The sequence below is a fragment of the Cupressus sempervirens genome, chromosome 6 (assembly GCF_028749045.1).
Source record: "Cupressus sempervirens isolate cs-2001-9-10 chromosome 6, ASM2874904v1, whole genome shotgun sequence".
Taxonomy (NCBI): Eukaryota; Viridiplantae; Streptophyta; class Pinopsida; order Cupressales; family Cupressaceae; genus Cupressus; species Cupressus sempervirens.
In genome coordinates, this window is record NC_143123.1 from 138895287 (window position 1) to 138916789 (window position 21503).

Here is a 21503-nt window from a genome sequence, read left to right on the forward strand (position 1 = left end):
AATGGTTTGTATATGAAGCTTCAACCGCATTGCAGTAAGCAAAGGGTTCTGGATCGGCATGGATGGTTACCTCAGTGCCCTGATGCAGAAATTTGATGCACTAATGGTAGGTGGATGGAATGGCCTTCATAGCATGAATCCATGGGCGACCGAGGACGATGTTAAATGGTAGGTTTAGATCAACAACATGGAAAACTGTCTCTTGGATGACTGGCCCAACCTTGATTGGTAGCAAAATAGTCCCTTCTGTGGTCCTTTCCAAGTTGTCATAAGCTTTGATGGTGATAACCTCACTGATCATATCTGCCTCAGTATACCCATCTTGTTTTATGAATTTTAGGGTGCAAATGTTCAAGGCTGATCCATTATCTATCATTACTCTTTTCATGGAAAAATTGGATACCATGATGGCTATGCGAAGCAGAAGGGTGTGATCTGGCTCAATCGCGGGTATGTCGGTTGGTTTGAAAGATAGGGCACATGAGGATGAAAGGTGTCCAACAAGATTACGAAAATCAGTAGCATTGATATCAGAAGGGACACGGGATTCTATGAGAGCACTGTCAAGGATGTCTTTGTACACAGGACTAGTGCGGAGAAGGTCTAAAATGGATATTTGGGCTGGCATGTTCCCAAGGTGTTCCAAGATATTGTACCAGCTTTTTGATGGAGCTTATGGTGTTGATGAAACTGGTGGGCCTGCGATGTTAAATTGCGCTCTTCGAGTGGTGACCGCACACTCATTGTCTGGTCCTCAGATATTGATAACATTGACAGAAGGCTCTTTCTTAGATATACAACCTATAAGGCTACCATAGTCTATATAGGATGAAGTGTGGTCATTGTTCTTCCCATGCTATCGGTTTGGCTGGGGGTTGTTGGTGTTGTTTTGGATAGGTGCTTTTCCAAGATTTTGGTTGTTGTGTGGAGGAAAAGCATTTTGATAAATCTGTAAGCCTGCATTGGGAGAGGTTTGGGCACCAACAGTGATTTCCTTCCGATCAATGAGGTCTTGCACATAGTCTTTCAGTTTCATGCATCTGAGGGTGGTGTGACCGTTTACCCTATTGAACTTGCAATACTCATTGTCCTTGTACCATGCAGCTTTGGATTGGCTTGGATCAATTTGCTGGGTAGGAGGAAATTTGATGAGGTTTTCCTTAGCCAATTTCTCAAAATTAACATCCAATGGCTCACCAAGGGGTGTATAGTTTCTAGGTGCAGGTTGGAATCTGGGCTTTTTCCCTACAGCTACATTGATGGCATTAGCTTGATTGTTAGACCCTTGAAAGTTGGGTCTTGTATTGTGGTTTTGATAGCTTTGGTTATTTCGTTGTTGGTAATTGATAGCTTGTTGGTTGTCTGTTTGATATGGTGGGTTAGACTATTTTTGAGAAGGACCAACGATATTCACATGTCTAGTGTCAGTAACCCCATCTGTTGCAACATGCTTGTTTTTGTTCCAATACCTAGACTTGTCATTGGAATGTGATTGATTTTGGTTGGCCTCTTTGTAAATCTTTACCACACCATCTTTGATGAGTCCTTGCTCAAGGATCATTCCTTTCTCTTTGATATCCTTATAGGTCTGCAAACAGTTCATGGTCATGTGGTGAGCCAAGCTGGGATGTGCATTATCAATAAACATTTTCACCACATGGCGTTCTGGCAAGGTGCAGGATATGCGGGTGGTAAGGGTTTGCCATCTTTGCAGGTATTCGGCAAGGCTTTCTCCACCTTTTTGCTTGGTGTAGACAAGATCAACTATTGATAGCTCTGTTTCAACAAGATGGGCAAATTGAGCTACAAATGCTTCAAATAATTCAGCAAAGTTTTTAATTGTGCCATAGGGGATTCTATAAAACCATTCAAGAGCTGGTCCAGCCAAGCTTTTGGGAAAAAGGCGCAAGAGGAAGACATCATTGTATGCCACGTCCTGGCAATGCATGTAAAATTCTTTGATATGTGTGACAGGGTCTCCTTTTCCTCTAAATTTGTCAAATTTAGGTACCTCAAAGTGTTTGGGAAATGGTGTCATGGTAATGGCTCTGTCAAATGGGTAAGGACACACATTCTCAAACTTGAATGTCTTTGGATCATTCCCTTCTTGGATGGCTTTCAGAGCTGTCTTCATTTGCTCCCACTCTGAATTGATAGGTGATGGTTGGGGTGCCCCCAATGTAGGAGTGCCTTGAGGTAGGTATGTGCTGGATGGGGCCACTGAATATGGATGGCTGTGAGGGATTTGCTGATAGGGATTGTACATTGTTTGGGCAGCTGCATGGTGGATGACGGGTTGTTGAGGGGGAGGTGGCGCATATTGCTGCATGTGTTGCGAGGCTTGATGTTGATATGGGATTTGAGGTTGGGATTGAGGAACATAAACTGGCTATGGGATAAATGGATTGCTTTGTGGAGGAACACAAGCATCATTTATAGCATTAGTAAATATAAGACAATATCGAAATACAAATTGTAAACTTTGGACGATAAATTGGACATTACCTTGACAATTTAGTTGATCGTATTCCAACTTCCATAAATGAGGTGTCATTCTTTGTGGCCTTGATGATGTCTCTTCTTTCCCATTGAAAAGATGTTTTTCGGCAATTTGATACCTATGATTATTGTAGAGAAAGTGTCTAAACTCATCAAACACCTGCTTTCCTAAACTTCTCGAATGACGACATTTCATCTTCGGACCACAAACTGGACATGCAAATTTTCCCTTTGTCCGAAGACCTAAAAGATCATGTATAATTGGATCATGTACAATTATCATGCGCAACTTAAGCATTCAATAGTAATGTGTAAGCACTATAACAGACCAAAAATATGTGATCTTAACAATATAACATACCACAAAAATGAGTTAGCCCAGGGGCATCATGTATTGTCCATACAAGCATTGCATGGAATTGAAATTGTCGATGTCCTATCGGTCTAGAGATGTCATACATAGTGATGCCATTCCATAACTTCAACAACTCATCAATTAGGGGCTCAATATACACGTTCATATCTTTAACTTGGTATTTACCTAGCAATTGAATGAACATAAACATTATGTAATTATTATAACCATTTTCATGCACTATTTATAAATTAATTTAGATAACTATAAATATTTAAAAAAACCTGGCACAATTATTGACAACATTATGTGCTCCCTCTTTATGGACATCCAAGGAGGAATGTTATTGTTAATAACAAAAATAGGCCATACTGAGTAAACAGATCTCATATCTCCATATGGATTGACACCATCTGTTGCCAATGAAAGTTTTAGATTATGAAGTTCTTTAAAGTGTGACCATGTTTCTTCTATCTCTTTAAATGCAGAACCATCGGCAGGCATTCGCATAATATTATCCTAACTTCTATTGCGTGCATGGTAATCTATAAATTGTGCCAAGCTAGCGCACCTGAATAACCATTCCAAATGTGGAATCATGGAAATGTACCGAAGAACCTTGTGAGGTACTTTTTTTGCTATTTGATCTAACTGATATCTACTAACATGACAATCAGGACATTCTGTTGCAAATTCATGTTGTTTATGATATAGAATGTGATCATTGGGACATGCATGTATTGTCTGATACTTCATTCCAATCCGATCCATAATGTTAGATAATTCTCGGTATGAATGAGGCAAAATGTTTGATGGTGGTAACAAAAACTCACTAATCAACCTACAACAACAAATATGCATTTTTAATATAATGAATAGTAATTGTATGCTAACATTGAAGATGACAAAAATGACATACCTTAGCATACGTGACATTGCTACATTGCATATGCTATTCATAACCTTTAAGTTCACCAAAAACACTATAGTCGACAGTAGAGTTGTTTGGGAGCCTAGGTATAAGGGCTTGTGTGCCTTCTCAAGTAAAGGTATATCAAGACCATCTTGATCATTATTATCAAATTCGCTAGTACCATCATTGTGAGCCTCTTCATCACTTGCCCCAATACCATCTTCTTCAATCATGTCCTCTGGCACATTATCATCTTCTTCCATGCGAGTGTTATCCTCAGCTTGAATATTCACACTTCCATTTTCCTCCAGTAGGAAATCCACATTTAGCTATGAACGAAAATAATGGCCCCCTTCAACATGACCATATTGCCTACAATGACTTTGGGCTATTGTGATTAGAATTCTTCGATTCTTTAAACCCTTACACTTTTTGCAAGGACAATAAAATTTATCAGGTTTTCTTTGAAACTGAGCCCACAATATAGCCATTGTCTCATTATTTTCTTCTAGATTCATATTGTCAGGCGTGGTCTTTCTTCACAAGAAAATATACCTACAAATAAATTGAACATGTTGTGATTAATGTTTATATCTGCACATATCATTTCTATTAATAAATGTTTCCAAATGTAACTAAAATGATTACAAACATATCAAAAAGGACCTTCACAGGGTCTTATTACATCAACTACTCTAACATGGTCATGTTGGTTATCTTGAGACCTTAATGTCTTCTCATTCCTTCAACCTTGACCTTGATGCTCCTGCATCATTCTCCCAAGGATCAAGGAAAGTTGGATTATCATGGAATTGAATAGGCAGACCTTCTAGGAAGTTGCAATACTTCAACCTTGTAAGTGTCACGTCAATGCAATGGGTACTAAACAAACAATTTAAGTTGATGAGAAATGGTTGTTATGAATTCAAATTGTAAGCATCACCTCAATGCATTGGGTATTAAAAAAACAATTCAAGCTGATGAGTATGGGTTTTTATGAACCACAACTCATAAAATATGCATTAAGTCCATACCTGTTGTTTACAATGAGTATGGGTTTTTTTTCTAAGAACATACCTGTTGTTTATAGTCAGTAAGTTTCTATATCCTCTAGCAAATTTGAAGCAATGAGCCAAAGTCATACGGTTGAAAATGATCATTGTCCCCTCAAAGCGCCATCATTTGATAAATTGTTGCATTTAAATATGATCTAGAAAGGGCCTTTCCACATAGTATGTTGGCACTATTTGGCAATCATCGATCATGTGGTTATTGCAAAGAGGCTAAGAACCAAACATGAAATCATGGAGATAGTGCACGGATGTACAAGGAAAATTTGTTGCTCTTTAGCTACTAATCTTTCTTTTTGCTTGTCAATTAAAATATTATTTTTAAACTTGATCTTAATACTTTTTATAATCAATGGCTTTCTTTCCAATGTCTATCTCTCGACTCAACACATTTTTTCATTTTTCTTTCCTTCTTGCTTCATCATAAATACTTGGTTCACAAGCGCTTATGGTGTTCTTCTTGCTAAGATTATGAAGTGGACAATGACTTTCAATCTAGATAATCAAATGTTTGGTTCAAATTTTTTGGGTAAGTGTGATGATATGTAGTGCACTATAAATTTTTTCTTCAATGAAAGGATTAGCACCTCTAATTTTCAAATGGCAATCAACTAGAACTAGCTGACAATCTAACCTAAAAAATACATTTTATGCCAAATTCCAATCACAGTTAAAGACATTTCTTATTTTAGATATGCAATAAAATGGGCAAGAAATGTGGAAGAACGTTAAGTTTTAATCCACCAAAACATGAGTAAAATTGTATAAACTGAATGTATTTTTAAAAAAAATGTCAATTCCCTTCAAAAAAAATATTTTGCATGCAACTTACTTGCTGAAGATATTTCAAGTTCAGCAACTCTTTAATCACAAGATCCACAATAGTTGGAAGCTTTGACCTATCTGTCAACTATGGCTTGGCCTTCAGCAACAAAAAATTCTTAGTATATGCATCTCAACATTTAAAAAATACATCAAGCAATTCAGGTCTGTTACAGTCTATAAATTAACTGGCATTTTTTTCTTCTTTAACATATTCGAAAATCAAGTACAATTAATAGGAATACAAGAGCAAAACTTGGAATTCTACTAATGTCATCAATGTTAATCTTGGGTACTAGTACAAAGCAATAAGAAATCTGCAGTTGTACCAACCAAGATATTTACAAGACTTGATCACAAAAGGTTCATTTAGCACAAAACAACTTCAAAAATATTGTATATATACACTCTTTGAAGATTAATAGGTTTAGTTCTCATATTATATGTGTAAATCTAATACAATGCCTGCTTCTTAATGCATTGTGTGGGTGTTCATAATGTTAGCAGAAAATATAGCAACATGGTAAGATGCTTAATGAATAGATTCCTCTATTACCAATGTGTGTTATCCTCGACTTGAATTTTTTAAGGAAATTAGGATCAAATTTAATACCTTCTTAAATTATATGAATACCCTTAATGCGATGAATCCACTAAGTTGTATCTTCTTGATGATGTGATTAATCAATTTTTCTTGTAGGTTTTGCATATATAGTTTGACTACTAGAACTATAAGTATCTTCTTGAAATCACTTTCAATATTATTTTTTGCATTTTCCAATCGTCAGCGATCTTGATAGTATATATAAGATGCTATGTGGGTGAAGCCATGTAGGGACATGGCCCTACACAGGGCATGTCAGAAAGATATGATTATATTCTACTAAAATTTTGCAGTAAAAGAAGTCTTTAATGTCATGGAGTTTAAAGCACATCTGCAACATGAAGATTATGGTAAAGATGATTATGACAGAGAAATATCTCCATGTGTGAAATGAGTCTTACATTGAAGGCAATATGTGGTGCATCAGATATGGATGAATGGAATCTACTTGCCACATTCACATGGAAGAGGAGTAAAAATTCTACACAGCAATGAAGACATCAAATATAAATATACAACATAGATATAAGATGGTATGTAATCTAAGAAATGACATGGATTGAAAAGTAGGGTCCACTATTAGAGATGAAATATGTGGTAATAAAATAAGACAAATTGTTAAGCTAGAGATAAAATAATCATGTTGTACTATGATAGCATTTCTGATATAGCACAAGTTTATTAATAAGAAAATGATGCACCAAAATAGCAAGTCCTTCATGTCATAACATCACTAATAGTTTTGTCATTAAAATTCTAGATCATACCTGAAGCGAAGTCGCAAGAAAAATTAAAAAAATGCACTAATTAATTGATGCACTATAATCTAGCTCTATCAATGTCAGTATTATCTCTTTCAAAGGTTTCAATTTTTTTGAATATCTTTAAGAAAAAGGACCCATGCCAGATCGTGAAACTCTAAGAGTCCCCGTATAATCCATGTCTCTTACAAGTTTAAGAAACTCAACCTGTATATCATTACTAGTAGTCTAAAAATATCATGATTGTGAACATAGAAATAATTGACCATCCTTTTATATCAAATATACTAAAAATTATAATCAATGAGAACATCTCAATACTTTCTTTAGTTGAAATAGAAACACAAGATTTTCCTCAAAGAAGTTTGAATTCCACTGCTTGATATTTTTAACAACCATAACAAATATGCCTTTATTTACCAGTTCTTGCATCTCCAATACAAATTCAATTTTGTCAGCATAATTTTAATTCAAAATACCCTAAATAAAAGATCAAAAAGAATTGAGGGTAAGTATCTAAGAAAACATGATCTCCTTAAGAGAAAATTGATCTTTTTTTGCTCACATGTACATGATCAAGAGTCTGACTACTGATTTCAGAAAGAAGTTGATTATGATCTCTATGTGTTTGGTAGAATCCACCATTAAATTCCCTTGTAATTCACTCTCATTATGTCTCCCTTTCCACCTAGGATGATTTTCTAGATGTACTCCTAATTTATCAATATAACAAGTCTTGTTGGAGCTACAAGCTTCACTACCATGAACATGTTCGATTGGATATCTCAATTCAACATCTTAATCATGCTTATGTGAGAAATTTAATGGGAGTTCATACATCACCACGTCATTTGAAATGGTTTTAATAACTACCTACTCTTATCCACTCCTAATGTTAATAGTAGAAAATTCCTTTGAGCATGTATTATCTGGATTGGTATCATCTGTAATTAGCTTCAATGATCTACTTGTGAGAGAGATGTCTAAACCTGTCAACAAAAGTCACAGATTATGACAATTTGAAGTAATATCTTGCTGAGGATAAATTATTTATTTCAATAATTATTGGTGTCTCAAAACTAACAAAAGACACCCTTTGAAAATGCATCTTGCATTTTCTTGAACCCATAAGTGACCTTATATGAGGGAGAAATTATACTAGAATGTACAAGGCCTCTATATACACAATATTCTTGAACCAGGTCATCAAGCATTCACATGTTCAGCTTCATTCGACTAAGTTCATTCTATGAGAAGAAATACACATAAGAAAATAAATTCATTCAAAAAACTTGTGACAACTTATCATGACAAACAAAATGGAGATGATACCTTCTATTTGGAAAATAAGTAAATATCTCCAAGGAAATACCAAATTCAAACTCATGCTCAGGTTGCATGTGTCAACATTCCCCATCGACCTTAGTTGCAAGGCTAACTAACTTATCAAGAGTGTGTATCCCACAAATGAAATTGGTATAAATGTTACAACCACCAAATTTGGAGGGCATGGAAATTCAGTCATCACTATCCTATGTAGTACACTTAATTTCATATGTTGGAATCATTTTGTGACTTTTACACATGATAGTCCAATAGTTTTTAATGTCATCTTCATCACAATTTTTCTATGATAGTCTAATAGTTGTAGGTGGCATCTTCATCACAATTTTTCCATGATAGTTTTGTTGGTCTGAATTTTTGCATAATCGAATTCCTTTGTCCAAGGTATAGAAGAATTCAAATTGGGATCCACCTATGGTGAATAGGTTTTCTAGCCAAGTCATATTTTGTAGGTCTTTGAAGCAAATTTTTGTCGAAACCCTAGGTCTTGTTTTCTTTTAAATTTTTCGGGCATGAAACTAAAAATATACGAAGATTCCCATCCTTTTCAAACTTTCTGCACCCTGAGTCACATCTTTTCTTTTGTGTTTCTGACCGCTCAATCCCTAAAAGATCTACAACAATCACTATCTCGCTATGAAAAGATACAAATATTTTACCCTTAGCGACATAGCGACCACCACTAAGTTGAAAAGCAGTGCCGTCAAATGGAAATACGATGACCGAAGATTTTACTGTTTCAGAGATATTTCATCATGTTTATAACAAACATGTTAGAACCTGAAAAGGAATTACAAAATTGAGGTACAAAAGGCGTCAACTAAAATCTTAGCTTTTTCAATTAGTCGCTTTGTCGCTATTGGAGAAATTGGGCACTTCGTCGTTAGCAACATGATGCCTTCATCAAAAATAATGGCCAGTAGTCACTTTTAAATTTTTTGATGATCGTAAGTTTTTTAGGCTGCGTGGTGCACATGTTGTTTTATTATGTGTCAGATGCATTAACGAGGGTAGTTATGACTTCACTCGCCTTTATCTTTCCGACCCTGAATTTTGATGAGTCACCAGAAATCGCTATGTCGCTATCAAAGAATTGGTGTCTCTCGCCGTTAGTGACATAGCACCTAGACGAAAAGTAGTACTGTGGAAAATTTTCAAAGTAAGTGGGTCCCAGAAAGTACTCCATCAAATATCAATTATAAAGATTTGGAACATGCTGGCATCTAATGGGCTACATGTATACATTGAGAAAAGTGAAGACACCAGGATTCACTATGTCGTTATCAGGAACTTGTTCTTCTCGTCATTAGCGACATAGCGCTCAGCTGAGAAATAAACAAATATGGGCCCCAAACAGCATGGTAATATAGCCAGGTCCACAAAAATTTTAATCCAAATGCCAACGGGGTAGGATTTCATCATGTCATCAATGATTGGACCCATGCCCTATTCACAAAATATATGAAAGACTCTAATCGTCAAATCTATCTCAGATCTATGATCGTCGCTATCTCGCTATGGTGAGTTGCATGAAGGTTACGAATAGCAACATGGCAACAAGGGGCCCACCATATTTCTTTTGAGAAATGCATCAAATGTCATCCGCATGATCAAATCAGGATCAATGACGGGTGCTATCTCGCTATAGCAAGGTGCTCACTCTTTATGTATAGCGAGATAGAGCCTAAGTGACATGTGTCCTCAGAGTTTTGTGGGTCCAGTTTAGAGGTGCCAACAATGAAAGAAAGGTACACATGGAAAATTTTCATTGGGTTGACTACTAGCTTGTCAAGAGGAACATGAGTTGTCTTTGTTTGCATCCCTAGGTCGTAGGATTTTTAATAAATCGACGGTGTAAATTTGAATATAGAAGGTGATGCCACCCTGTGCATTTATGAGAGATAAAAGCTTCACGTGTGAAGAAAAATAGAGTATAACACAGAAGATTTTCTTAATTCCACCATACTCAAACAAAGATTCAGAGCATTTCTAAGCAAAAATAGTTGTTCAAAAGATCGTGATGGATTTGGTAAGATTGTGAAGCTATTTGTTCATAAAAAGATTGCAATAACACTGAGCAGAACTAGAGAGAAATTCAAAGTAAGTACTTGCATTATAATCCTTATGTTGTTTCAATTCCTTCGAGAGTTAATTAAAATGGCTCCAAAACATAAAGCATTTTTTGGTCAAGAGAACTATTGGATAGGAATGTCCATGATGATTTGCTTGAACTGCTCCCTTCTTCCACTATTGAAACTATAGAAGTTAAGAGGCTAACTTCATTAAATCCTAGGCTGAAAATAGCAGATGGGTTGTATGAAAAAGGAAACTGGGTTAGGGATGCAACAACTCCATAGACTGGTCTTGTTTTATTCAAAAAATGGTTTTCAAAGAGGAACCTTTTTGCCCCACATGCCAACATCTAGAATTTTGGTCTAGGGAAATTGGTGGTTCCTAGTGTTTTCATGGATTATGATCTTTTGGAAGTTGTAGCTAAGAATTACAACCAAGCCCTTAGGGTAGTGAGGAGAACTGATGGTGAAATCTTGATTACAATCAACGCAGAGGAGATTAGGGAAGTTTTCAATTTGGGGCCTGTCACTGATTATCATGTGCCCATTGATTTGAAAGGGTTAGAAAATGAGTATATGTCTAAGAGAGATGCAGTTAGGCAAGGAGCGTTGAGTGCACACATAGGTAGAATTTGAACACTGCCAGCAATAATAGCATCCTCCAAGGAGCCTTTCAAAAGGGCATACTTCAATTCTAGGGCTATAGAAATATATAGGTCTGTGTGTAAAGTTTTTGGGAGAGATGAAGAAGAGTTCATGCCTATGGATTTTATGTATATGATTACTTAGATTTCCTCTCTTGGTGTGGATATAATTTTTTATTTTACTTCTTACTTAGCTGAGGATATTCACATTGGACTGATTGGAATTGCTAAGGGTAAGGTGGAATAAACTTTAGGCCATTATTCTCTGTTAATGCACATGTTCCTATTCAAGGGAGTAACATATTTTAGTAAAGAAATGGAATTAGACAGAGAAGAGAGTGGGGAAGCATTACTAGTTCAATTGTGGAGTGCAGATATGACTTGGGATGCAGAGAATGCCAGTTTTGTCATGTTTGATAGGTATTTTGCTTCAAAGCTAAGATGCCTCCTATTAAGGGACAATCCTAGAATCCCCAAAGCATTAATGAATCTCATTAGGCCTATGGACAACCCAAGTGGTTTGAAAGTTTCACATAATTGGGGAGATGTCATTCCATATTCTGTTTCTACTATATTTAAAATACATGGTTTTAAAGGAATACCTCACGTGCTACCCTACCAAGTGCCTTTGAAGGTAGGAGTTGCTGAGATATTGTGGCAGCTAGGAGGAGTGGAGGAAACCCTTCTATTGGAAAGACAAAAGGGGTCAATTTTTCCTACCTGCACAGTGGCTCATCATTTTGTAATCACAAAAGGAGGTTGGCTTTCTCTGCACAAGATTTTGAATCCTTATAAGATGGCCACTTCCCATCCTCATTTTTGTGATTCTGAAGGATTTTATCATTTGGCTCTGAGGTAGAGAATTAAGCTTGGTAAAATTGAGCATGAATTTTATTTTCCTGAAGACTTAATAAGGAATGAGTACTCCTTGCAGGAGCAAGAGACTAGGAAAGAAAAGTGGGAAGTCTTTTCTAAAATTTTGGATTTCATTCATTGTTTTGATCCAGATTATAGTCCTTTGGACAATGCAGTTACAAATGTAGATAAGATGAGAAAACTTTTGAATAATTTTCCTGAAGTAATAGAGGCAATGAATGAAAAGAAGCAATTCTTAATTAGGTTCTACCTAGATAAGGCTAGGGAAGTAATGGGAAGATTAGGTTTTACTCCCAATATAAGGGCAGGTCAATTAACTGTCCAAAAAAGGCCGAGATATACTATTGTTCAAAATAAAAGAATACAGTGGACAAAGGAAAACAAATAATTGAGTCCACTAGTAGGGTTTTGGAAGAGAGGCCTACTAAGCCCTCCTCTAAGAGGAGGCAAATAATAAGAGAGAAGGATTCTCATGTTGAGGAGTATTCACCTTTATAAACCCCTTTGAGAACCAGGGAGGAGCAGCTCACTATTGAGAAAATTGAACAAATTGGATCACAAGGGGGATTTTTTGTCACTCAAGCAGAGATCGATGAAGGGAACCCCCAGGAACCTCCTATGCCAAGCCTTGAGTTGACTGTAGCTGATTTTAAGGGAAGGGAATTGGACCCTATCTTGGAACAAGCCAACCAGCAATTTTTGTTAGATGACAGTTTTGTAAGGTCTAGGGCTTTCCATCAATTTGCTTGGAGGGAAAACATCCACAATTTTGAGGAAAGATGTAAGAACATGAAAATAGAGCATCCAGAAATGGATGAATCCTCCATCCAAAACCAAATAAAGGAGCAAATGATGCAAGAATTCCAAAACATTACCCCTGAGGAGGGAAGGCAAATGGTAAAAACTTCTAACATACTATTGTTGCCTAATTGGGATATTGCAGATGCATTGATTTTCAACTCTATTTCTAATAGATTGGAGTTACAAGACCCAAATAAAAAGAAATTTGCAAGGACTGCTTTTAGTGATGATCAAGTTGCTCTTGTTATGTGGTCATTAAGAAGAGGATCCAGGATTGTATCAGCACAGCCTGATGGTTCGGGATTGATAAGGAATATTATTGTGAGGAGAGTTGTTGATACCTCACATGTACAGGCAGCCCACATGAATGTGGATTATTCTTAGTTTTCCTTGGCTACTGCTAAAAGGGAGGAAAAGGAAATGTTTGAATTACAAAGTAAATATGAGGCAGTTGTGGATGCCTACAATAAAGAGGTAAAAAGGAGAGTTGAGCTTGAAAACAAGCTAAAAGTAAAATCCACCAGGCCTAAAATAACATACCCTTGCCCCCCTGTTGAACCTTTCAAATCTACCCCCCTCATTGAAATACCAGACACACCCCAAGGGCCACATTATTACACTACTGAGGATTTTGAAGAAGAAAAGAGTAAACTGTGGGCCTTACATGTAGAGCTAGAATCTAAATATGAAGATAAACTAAGAATAGCTCTTACATATTTAGGAGACAAGGTTGAATGGCCACTAATCCACGATCAATTGGCCAGGGTGATTAACATCTGGGAGGAGTTAAAAGAAGATGATGAGGCTCTGAAGCCTATTGTGAACAAATGGGTGAGAAGGGAGAAAGCAATAACCTTCTTGTGTCAATTTGTTATAAATAATTGTCGTGATCAGATTGATAAAACCTTTGACATTGTTTCTGATCTTGCTGATTTTGATACCAAAAGGATACATTTACAGAAGATAATAATAGGCTACTTTGACAAATATAAGAGCCAAAAATTCAATTTATTTCCTCATGCCCTAGATAAGAAAAATAGTTTGAAAAGCAAAGAGGAATGGGCAAAGGAACTTGATGATTTATTTTGTTTAAGAATGAATCAAGTCATAAATGGAACAAGGCATGCACGGTGGGCCACCACAATAGAAGAAATGGTGAAAGTCAAAATATTCTTTGATTCTTTAAAATAAGAATTTGTTGATATTCATAATGAGGTCGATTATATAATAAAGAAACAAAAGGATATTTTGCAATTCAATTGGCTAGATGATACATTATTTGACAGGTGGATGGCAGAAATGGCTTCTACTGAACAGTTTGATGTAGATGAAACTGACAGTGATGAGGTGCAGGGTGAGGAAGTCCAAATAATTGGTACCATCACTACTCAAACCCAATAAAAATAAGAAGACAAGAAAAACCTATCACTTTCAGTTGCAGATCTGGGACCACAAGATGACAATACAATTAAATAAAATGAAAAGGTAGAAGTTGTCCTTACCATGTAGAGTGAAGGTGGTGGAAGCCTACAGGTGGAGGTTAATGTGCTCTCATCAGAACAAGCTTCATCATTGGCTAATTTAGCAATTACATATGAAGATAAATCAGATCTATAGCCAACTCAGCAACATCAGAACATGTAACAGAAGTTGACCCACCGAAAGGAATGATTTGATTTTGATATCTTCTGTTACCCATAGTTTTGTCATTTTGTGATAGGTGTATGTAGATATTCCTTGTAAAAGACACTTGCCAGTTTCTCTTAGCCTGAAGTTTGTTGCATTTAACACTATATAAGTGAAATTCCAGGGCAAGAGAAAAGGTCCAAATTTTATTTGCTAAGTGATAGACTTAGTCTATTTTTGGTCCACCATTTTTGAGCAAAAATTCATGATGTATTTTCTCTGTCAGATCTTGAGAATACATGAATATACAATGATCTGTGTTTCTTTCTGAAGGTCATTCTGAGTCTATTGTAAATTGTATACGATTTTCAAGGAAATTGAATACAAATCATGAATTGTCCCCATATCAGTTCTTTATGAACTTTGTCTCCTTTTGATTACTTGGTTATCTTGATGTTGTATAAGTAAAGGCTTGTGCAATTGAATGCAGTTCAATTAGGTTGTATATCTGTTTATCATGGCTGTTAATTCAATGGATTAAGTAAAAGCTTTGATGAATTTGATAAGGTTGCTGTAGTAGTGGAAAGGATTTTGAATGATGATTTCTGATAAGAATTGCTGATAAAATTTGTTTTAAGGCAACAAATTAGATCTAGAGATTTGCAGTAGACTCTGAACCCCAATGGATTAGGCACTAATCAAATTTAATCCAGTTGAAAGAGAAATGTGTCACACATGATTGTCAAAATGCAGAATTATAATCAACTTTACTTTTATTTCCTGTAGATCTTCAAAGTTGGCCTCTACTTGTTTGCATGGAATATTTTAGCTTTAGTTAGCCATTATTGCTGAGAACATCTGCAGACCTATAGAAGATTTTTGGCCATATCTATTATATGGGATGTGTTTATTAAAGTATCAAGAATGTACATGTATTGGAAAATTTGAGATGAGAATCAGAATGAAACTAAGATAATTCTCATACAGTTTTCCCAGTCTTGTATCATCCCTGGGTATACCCACCCTGGTTTTGCAGAGCCAAAAGAGTAGAAAACCACCCTTGGTTTTGTAGAATTTGGACCCAAATGGTGTGCACATACAATTAATAATAAGAATTGGCTAGTCTTTAGATTGTGTGAGTATTGTCATCTTGGTATTAAGCATTTTGTTGCTTAGTAGTTTTAAAACACCAACAAGTTTGTTATTCATCGAAATGGAAACCCTTGTAGGAAGACCTAATTACAATGCAAAAATTAAATGTAATGTTGAAATATAGGAGAGAGATTCTTTTAGTTGAACTAGAAGATAAATCATCTTCTAACAAAAAGACAAAGACTTTCAGTGAAGGATCCAAAGTACATCAATTCAATTATAGTCTAGTAAATCTAGGTGCCATCTTCATCATAAGTTTTTGAAGATAGTCCAGTACTTGTAGGTGTCATCTTCATCAAAAAAATTCCATGATTGTCTATTAGTTTGAGGAGTCATCTCCATCACAAGTTTTCCATGGCATACTTGTAGTTAGAGGTGCATTGAAGACCTTTTATCACTACATGAGCTAGTAGTAGATGGTGATTATTCATTATCATCATCATCTAACATAGAATCACATGAATATCATGTTTTATAGCCCACATGGCCTAGGTATTGAGGGTACAACTCTAAGCACTAAACACACCAGATTTCAAATTATTATCTTTATGTGTTGATGTTTAAGTTGAATGTTCTAGAGTTGAAGAGAGAAACACACTCAATTTTTTTTCTTTTTGTTCTTTTTTTGAATATGAAACTATTGTCTAAATGATACAATATAATTATGTATTATTAAAGAAAAAATACAAGAAAAATATGATACCAACACAACTATATTTATAAAACAAAAAATTTGTCATTATTATTTCTATTAAGCTTTTACAACTACAGCTTCTGCATATACATTTCCTTTCTTTTCTTTCATTACTATAAAAAAAAAGTATAATAGTTGTTACAATAGACCAACATTCCAAATGATAAATCTGCATCTACACACTTTCAATAAAATGAAACAACAAGTACATTACATTATTTTTGCAACTAGACTCTTTTTAACACTTATCATCAAAACATCATTGAGAAAAAACACTTGAGCGGAGACTCTCCCATTTATATTACACAACAATGGCTGAACTTTGGCATAAAAAATAATAATGATAGTAATAGTATTCACTTCCATCTTCAATATTATCATAAAAACCTACAACAAAAATACACATGTACCTATGGAAATATGCTCGAAGAGAAATCCCTCTCCTCAACCACCGGAGATGCAGGTGTGATTGGAGTCGTGAATGGGAGAGCTTTTGAAGTCGAGCACATTAGGAAGAATGAAAGAAAGACAATATCGAGAGTTTTGAACTACTATTTCGCCCCCCCTATATTGATGCAAATGTAGGGCCCCCTTTCATATTATTCCCAGGGCTAGTAGGCATCATTAATCAAGTGGGTGGAGAAAACCTGAAATGAAACTGGGCTTAGAGAAAACCATGTGAAAATGTAGAGATAACCATGCAAAAGTGCTACAAAAATGTCAAATGAAATTGGGCGTGAAAGACATAATTGGGCAAATGTTTTTTTAACTTTGCAGATGTATAAGCCTTGTGTTGGTCAAAATTTTGACCAACACGGGTCTTATATGTTAAAAAATGAAATTTTTGCCTTTACATTTTGACCGCCCTAAATTTATTTAGTTGATGGTTAAAATTTTTGGTCAAAAAATGATGTTAAATGTAGTAGTGATCTGACAAAAATCCACTTTTGATTATGCCTTAATGGATATCCATACCCTATTCCAAAGCCCCCATTTTCACACAGGCCAAGAGGATGTTGATGAAGGTTGTGGAGTTTGATTTTATACCTGTGAATTGCATTTATTGAAAAGTCTCTAAGGCCTTTTCAAAAATTCCATTTTGTGCATATCCTACAATCATTACAATCCATGAGACTACATTTGGTAGTGGCATTTCTTGGAAAAAATTTAGAGCCTCATCAAGAAAACCATTTTGAACATATCCTAAAATCATTGCATTCCATGAGATTGCATCACATGTAGACATTTTGTCAAATAGTTTGTGTGCCTTATGTATGCTTCCACATTTTGCATACATGTCTACCAAGGAACTTGCAACAACAACATCTGATGAAAATCTAGTTTCCATTATGCTTTTGTGAATGTCCATACCTTGCTCCATAGTTCCCAATTTAGCACAGGCTGGGAGGATGTTGGCAAAGGTTGTGGAGTTTGATTTCCCACTTGCCAATTGCATTTGTTCAAAAGTCTCCAAGGCCATTACCACAAGTCCATTTTGTGTGTGTCCTACAATCATTACATTCCATGAGACAACATCCCATTGAGGCATATCTTTGAAAAGCCTCAAAGCTTCATCAAGGTGGTCATTTTGTACATACCTTGCAATGATTGCATTCCATGAGATGAAATCTCATTGAGACAATTTATCAAATAATTTGTGTGCCTTCTTTATGTTTCCATGTTTTGCATACATCTCATTGAGACAATTTATCAAAATCTGGCAAAAGTCCACTTTCTATGATACATTGATGGAGGACAATACCCTGTTTTCATGCTCCCACATTGGCACAGGTTGGGAGGATGCTAACACAAGTTATGGAGTTTCGCTCAACACCCACCAATTGCATTTGCTTAAAAGTGTCTAAGGCCTTGTCGACAAGCCCATTTTGTGCATATCTTGTAAGCATTATAGTCCATGTGGCCACATCTCATCTTGGCATTTCATTGAAAAGCCTTATAGCCTCATCAAGCATACCATTGTGTCATGGCCTACAATAATTACTGTCCACAAAACCACATTTCTCTGAGGCATTTTTTCAAATAGCTTCCATGAATTCTGTATTTTTCCATACTTTACATACATATTTGTCAAGGAACTTGCAACAACAATGTTTGACAAAAATCCACTTTCAATTATGCTTTGATGGATGTTCATACCTTGTTCCAAAGATCCCATCTTGGCATAGGCTGGGAGGATGGTGGCAAAGGTTGTGGAATTTGGCTTTATGCCTACTAATTGCATTTGCTTCAAAGTCTCCATAGCCTTCTCAACATGTCCATTTTGTGCATACCCTACAATCATCACATTAAATTAGACTACACATGGTTGAGGCATTTGTTTGAAAAGCTTTAAAGCCTCATCAAGAATTCCATTTTATGCATATCCACCAACCATCGCATTCCACAAGGTTGCATCTTGTTGAGATATTTTGTCAAACACTTCACATGCTTTGTGTATGCTTCCACATTTTGAATACATATCAACCAATGCACTTGCATACAACATCTAATAAAAACCCACATTCCACTATACTCTGATTAATATAAATACCCTATTCCAAGGCTCGTATTTTGGCATAGGCTAGAAGGATGTTGGCAAAGGTGAATTGATTGGGTTTGACATTTGTTTGTTGCATTTGCTAAAACATTCTCAATGCTTCATGAGGATATTCATTCCTTTAGTAAGCTGCAATCATCACATTCCATGAAAAGCAATCTCGTTCTATCATTTCATCAAACACTTCACGAGTGTCACCTAAATTGCAACACTTTAGATACATGTTTATTAGTTTATTTTGGAAAATTGTATTTCTAGCAAATGGAAATCCCCTATTTATGATGAAAGACTAGATTTTTTTCCCTATGAAAGTGCATTCTTTGCAATAGAGGTGCTCAGCAATTGAAGATACATGTTAGAGTCTAGAGGAGGGTTATGTGTGTTAAGAAAAACATCAACCGCCTCCTCCAATCATCCCTCTCTACATGGTACTCCCACATTAAAATTGAGATTAGAAATGGCTTGCATTGTATGATTATACTTGAAGCCTGTGTCATTTATTTTAATCCCTCTTCTACCATAGTTATAACCAAACACTATCATTGTCTTAATACTCTTACGGGTTCTGGAGCCTTTCATTTATTTCTGGAAACTAGGTCTCATACTGATACTTAACTTGCTAGAAGAAAAATCTAGCTGCTTCGACAAACTCCTGTGCTACCTTGGCGAAGGATTCCATTAATGAAAAACTTATCTCAGGTATTATCTACCATGTTATTCAATTGATGATTCATTTTACCACTTCATTTCTTCCTAGATGTAGCACATTAAACTTTTGAGTTTTCTCCTAAAAACTGAAGTTGTTGCTTCAATCAAAATTTATTCAAGTTTTTCAATGAAATGATAGCTTACCTATATTTTTTAACTTTTGGATGCAAGAGATTGTATTACAATTTGAATGATTTTCCATTCCATGCAATTTATAGAATGACAATTCCAATGATATTGTCCACGATTCTTAACTTCTTCTGCTCCAATAAACCAATGTGCTCAGGGATTACCAAAGAGGAAAATTTCTCCATGGATTATCAGATGCACCAATGAAACCCTAGCAAAATTTCTCGTGTGAATGAAGCCCCAACAAAACTGCCCATGCTCATACATAGCTTTACACATTATAAACCCTTTTCTTTTTTTAAAACATAATGTGATTTTCAAGTTGGTCAAAATTTTGACCAAATCAGGCATATAATTATTAATTTTACCAATGTGGGAATGGAAACAAAAAAAAAGAAATTCATAGCTTTGGTCAAAAATTTTGGTAGAAAAACAAGTGCAAATGTACTAGTGTGAAGAAGAAGTTTCTAGAGGAACCAAATGGAAGAGTGGGTAGATTCATTGTATCTTACCTAACCCTACCTAACCTTAAAATGGATGATTGAGGTAAAATGGAAAAACATCTTAAATTTCTATTTATAGAGAGGGTTGGTCAGAAGCAAAGGTTGTCATGTGTGAGAACCTAAGGAAGATAAGGAGTCTAGGGTATTGCTTTATTCAGTGGTCGAACACAAGAGATTTTTATTGGAAAGAAAAGCAAGAAGGCTTAAGAGTATGAGTGCTTAAAGGATGAAAAATCTATCAAAGCTAAAGTCTGTGAAAGCCAAGTAGAATAGAGGATTGAAATAGAGATCTGTAATCTACAAGTGAGTTGTAATTTTTTATCAAATCAAGCCTTACTATTACTTTCTAATCATTGTATTAGTCTAGGGTAAATCCTTTGGATTAAGGTTGAACAAAAAATCATTTGTAAATACTTTAACCATGTGACATTCCAAATGAATGATATAAAGTCCTCTAACAAGGATCAATCCTAATAGGGTGATTGAAATCCTCTAACCAAATCACGTTTAATAGTGTGTATTGTAACCTTTAATAGGGTTGGCCTTTCACAGGACATCACTTTAGAGAAGTTAGAATTAGTAGCATGTTACTAGTGGTTTTTCCCAAATTGGATTTCCATGTAAAATCCATGTGTCAAATGTGTTATTGAATTTGTTATGTTTCATGTTAACATTTATGCAAAGTTATTTTGACCTAGGATAGTAACCTACAAAGTTTAAGTGTTGGATGATCTAATGGATGCATGCATGAAAATTTTTTATGGATATGGGTTCACTAAGTTGTGAAAAGTTGTATATGTACATCTAGACCTTGGATAACTGATTCACACCCTTCTCAGTTATCCTAAAGAATTCCAACAATTGGTATCAGAGCCATCTGGTCAAGAGGACTAGTTTGAAGGTACTTGAAGCAAAACATCAAGATGTCAAAAAGAGAGGTACCCAAGCTTAACAAGGAGAACTTCCTTACATGGAAAAGTCTAATGAAGCTACACCTAGGAGTTCTTGGAGACCATGCATAATCTACCATTATTACTAACCATGTCAATCCTATTGGAGCCCTAATTGCTGAAGATCTGAAAAAGAAGAACGAACATATTTAGGCAATGTTGGATATTGCCTCTTCCCTAATTTATTCTAAGTTTGATGGCATCAAGGGTTGTGATAGTGCAAAAAATTTGTGAGATGCTCTTCACACTATTAATGGAGGAGACACAAATGTTTTGCGAGACAAATATGAAAGTCTTAAAGGTAAGTTCGATGACATGAGGATGCAAGAAAGTGAGAATGTTTCTCAATATTTCTCCAGAATAAAAGATGTTGTTGATTCTATAAGAGGAGCTACTAGTATTATTGATGATGATACCGTATTG

At 35.6% G+C, this 21503-nt stretch overlaps 1 pseudogene; it reads right to left on the reverse strand.

Moving 5' to 3' along the window:
* Positions 1-19339, reverse strand: part of LOC149551616 (pentatricopeptide repeat-containing protein At5g48910-like) — a 49846-nt pseudogene extending 30507 nt beyond the window's left edge.
* Between the last annotated feature and the right edge of the window lie 2164 nt (positions 19340-21503).